This window comes from Ailuropoda melanoleuca, chromosome 6, assembly GCF_002007445.2.
Source record: "Ailuropoda melanoleuca isolate Jingjing chromosome 6, ASM200744v2, whole genome shotgun sequence".
Lineage (NCBI taxonomy): Eukaryota > Metazoa > Chordata > Mammalia > Carnivora > Ursidae > Ailuropoda > Ailuropoda melanoleuca.
Window position 1 is genome coordinate 103,937,726 of NC_048223.1, and position 4,697 is coordinate 103,942,422.

The following is a 4,697-nucleotide window of genomic DNA, read 5'->3' on the forward strand; positions in this document are numbered from 1 at the left end:
ACCATCAAAATTTTAATGGTAAATATAAAATTTACAAAATAATGAAACCCTAGTAATACTAAATTTAGTCATTTTAAAGAACATAATGCCAAAATACATGGAAGAAAAGTAGCCAGAAATGTATGAATAGTCAGAAATGTACACATAATTTGATACTATATCTCTTGTAGAAATCAATGGGTTAGGTAGAATTAAATGGTGATCAAACATATGGAAACAAAAAAGACTTCTTTAATAACATCTGGGTTGTAGAGAATATGTTGAAGGATAATATTTTCAAAATAGTGAAAATTCAAATTCTATGCAAGAAGACTTATGTGCTAATACCTATGCAGTACTATAAAGAAAAAAAAATCATACTTTAAATCTCTGTAGGGAAAAGGGTGGAAATGTTTCCTTTTTTAAGGGATTTGTGGTTAGAACTGAGAAACAAACTGAGGGCTTCAGAGGGGAGGGGGGTGGGGGAATGGGATAGGCTGGTGATGGGTAGTAAGGAGGGCACGTATTGCATGGTGCACTGGGTGTTATACGCAACTAATGAATCATCGAACCTTACATCAAAGACCAGGGATGTACTGTATGGTGACCAACATAATATAATAAAAAAATGTGTTAAAAAGAAAAGAACTTAGAGAAGAAATCAAAATAGAATAAGAATGATAAAAATTTGAAAAAATATATGATATCATTAATTGGTTCTTACAGATTAAGGTGGTAAAGTATTGGGGCATTTGGCTGGCTCAGTTGGTGAAGCATGTGACTATTGATCTTGGGGTTGTATGTTCAAGCCCCACACTGGGTGTGGAGATTACTTAAAAATAAAATCTTAAAAAAAAATTGAATTGGTTAAGTATCACTCAATCTGAAAGTACAAATTAGTAAATTTATAATTGAAATGGAGATATATAAAATAAATCAGATTTTAAAAGCATGATCTGTCAGATTGATTCTAAAAATTTGATTTAGACTAGTATCAAAATGTCCTGCTCCTCTGAAGATACAGTATTACAAAACTGATATTTAAAAGAGAATATGTCCGGGAGACCTGGCTGGTTCAGTCAGAAGGGCATGTGACTCTTGATCTTGGGATTGTGAGTTTGAGCCCCATGCTGGGCCTAGAGCTTACTTAAAAAATTAAAAAAAAAAAAAAAGTCATTTGCTCATGATAGCTTTCCTGAGAATTTTCCAAATTGTCAAAGAACTTCCATATACTTCCAAAGTATAGAAAACAATGATAAGATACCCAGTTCATTTGCTGAAGTAAATATGGCTTTCATTTTCATTTTTATTTATTTATTTTTAAGATTTTATTTTTAAGTAATCACTACACCCGACATGGGGCTTGGACTTATAACCCAGGGTTAAGAGTCGCATGTTCTACTGACTGGGCCAGCCAGGTGCACCTATGACTTTCATTTTTTTTTTTAAGATTTTATTTTTTTGGGGCGCCTGGGTGGCACAGCGGTTAAGCGTCTGCCTTCAGCTCAGGGCGTGATCCCGGCGTTATGGGATCGAGCCCCACGTCAGGCTCCTCAGCTATGAGCCTGCTTCTTCCTCTCCCACTCCCCCTGCTTGTGTTCCCTCTCTCGCTGGCTGTCTCTATCTCTGTCTAATAAATAAATAAAAAATCTTTAAAAAAAAAAAAGATTTTATTTTTTCATTAGAGAGAGAGTACATGCACGTAAGTGAGTTGGGGGAAGGGGCAGGGGGAGAAGCAGACTCCCTGCTGAGCAGGGAGCAGGACAAAGGGCTCAATCCCAGGACCCTGAGATCATGACCTGAGCCAGACAGAGATGCTTAGCCAACTGAGCCACCCAGGTGCCCATTTTTAAAATTTTAAAAATATTTTTAAAGATTTATTTATCATTTTTAAAAACTAAAAGCAAAGTAACATAAGAAAACTTAGGAGATTCTTATTCATTAACATAGATACAAAAATCCTAATAAAAATCTCAGAAAAATTGAATAGAGGAATGTTTTTGAGGAATTGCTAAAATAATTACAGATTTGCAAAGTTGGTGTAAAAACTGCAAAACACGTTACATTAATAAGAAACATGAAATCATATTTCACTGTAATAGACACCAAAAAGGCATTTGAAAAAATTAAGTTCTTTTTCTAATTAAAACTAAAAAAAGAAAAAAAAGAGAAAAAAATTTTCTTTCTAAAGAGTTCTTTCTAAAGAACCAGCATAGAATATTTGGTGAAGAAGAAAAGATCATAGAATCCCAGAATCTTAGCTCTGTATGGGGCCTCAAAAGTGACTGAATTCTGGCCCCATGTTTTACAGATGAGAAAACATAGTGAGGGACATGACATGACTTACCCAAAGTTACTGAGTTTGGTGGTAGGTCTTTTGAGTACTAGTCTAGCTCTCTACCATCTGTTATTTTCCTTATAAATAGAAACATGGGGTGCTACTTGTCATTTCTAGTATTTAACACAATACAAAAGAAAGGATCTTGGAAGTAACTGAATCCAGTCTGTCTACTCCTGCCCTTGCATCTCTAGCAAGTAAACATCCAGCTGGTCATCTGGCTTCTGCTTGAATGGTTCCAATTTGGGGGAATCCTTTACTTAGTGATGCTAGTGGGCATTTTGGAAAGCTCTACTTCTTTAAACATGGTCTGTGTACTGAACCAAAATCTGCCGTTCTGTGCCATTTTGTAATTGTCAGACCAGTAGCTTCCAAGGTGGGATAATGTGAGGTATGCACAAGACCATCCTTGGAAGTGAGGGAAGAAAATAATGAAAATTTCTATGTATGTTTGCTTAGCTTTTGCTAATGTTTAAAATATGACTTGATGTGAGAGCTCTAATTTGGTCTACAAAGCATACTGATCTACATAGCATGCCTGTCATTTAGCAGGGGTGATCTTAAAACACAAAAACAGCTGTGGCTGGGGCACTGACCAATCAGAATGAATGATGGCTACGAGCAATCTGGCCGAGAATCAGCGCTCTACACTAGATACCTGATGGAAAACTGGGAATCACTCAATTAAAGTTGATGGCGGTTTGCTTTATTTGGTTTATGCATGTGTGGTTATGTGGATTTTAGGTTTATCACATGATTCTTGTGAATACCCACAAATTGAAGATAATATATTAAAGCAAGTATAGTGAACAAGTGGAAAACAGTAAAGCCCTTTCCTTAACTCACAATAATCTGTGCCTTCAAGATAAGGATAGCATTTTAACAATGAGTGAGAAAGTGACTGCTTTCCTAAAGGAACTAATTTTATGGAGACAGTATTTTGAAAACTAATATATAAGAGTGTTTTTGCCATTATACAATTGCCAAGAAACTGATAGCTATAGAAACACACATTTTTACATACTTAATAGTTGGAAATATTCTAAGCTATAAAAATATCCCAACATGGATTGTTTTCATGGATTTAATTTGTTAAAAATATTAAAATATAACACCTTCCTATTAATATTTAATGACAATTAATTGACATCAGAGAAGATTATTATTAGCAGACAAGATTGAAAAATGAGTGTAACATAGTAAATGTCCCATTTGGAGATCCATATGTCCTTACTATCCTAATGAATCGAAATGCTTGCTACAACCACAGAAGTAAATAAGATAGACAAATACAGTGAACCTTTATACAACTTGGGGGTGGGGGTTTTGACACCTGCACAGTTGAAAATCTGTGTATAACTTTTGACTCCCCCAAAACTTAACTACTAATAGCCTACTATTGACTGGAAGCTTTATCAATAACATAAAGAGTCAATTAATACATATTTGTATGTTTTATTGTTTATATACTGTATTTACAATAAAGTAAGCTAGAGAAAAAACTGTTATTAAGATTGCAAGGGGAAGAAAGTATATTTACAGTACTGTACTTACTGAAAAACTACACAGAAATGGGCTGTGCAGTTCAAACCCATGTTTTTCAAAATAGGGGTGGAAGAAAAAAATTTTCTGCAGGATAAAATGACAATACTTAGGAAACACAAGTGAATTGCCTAGAAACTGCTAGAGGTTAAAAATGAATTTAGTGGAGTTGCTTTCCTAAATACAATTCAGAACAGACTGAGAATTGCTATATGTGTACAGTATGATTCCATGGGATTCTGGATAAGGAGGGAGAATAGATCTGTGGTGGTTTAGGAGCTCGTGGGGGAGGGCATGGGGACTTACTACAAAGGGGCACAAAGAAACTTCAGCATTAGAGAGAGTCTTGATTGTCATGTATACATTTGTCGGAATTCACAGAACTGCACACTAGAGAAAGTTGACTTTTCCTGAATGTAAATTATATCTCAATAAACCTGACATTAAAAATAGATTGAGAATAATCTGTGTAAAAAATGGGCAGAGGACCTGAACAGACATTTCTCCAAAGAAAATATACAGATGGCCAACAGACACAGGGAAAGATGCTCATGGTCACTCATCATCAGGGAAATGCAAATCAAAACCACCATGAGATAACACCTCACACCAGTCAGAATGGCTAAAATCAAAAGGACAAGAAATGACAAGTGTTGGTGAGGATGTAGAGAAAAGGAACCCTCACACTGTTGGTGGGAATACAAACTGATGCAGCCACTGTGGAAAACAGTATAGGGGTTCCTCAGAAAATTAAACAGAAATACCATGTGATCTAGTAATTCCATTGCTGGGTATTTACCCCCCAGAAACAAAAACTAATTTGAAAAAGAGACACACA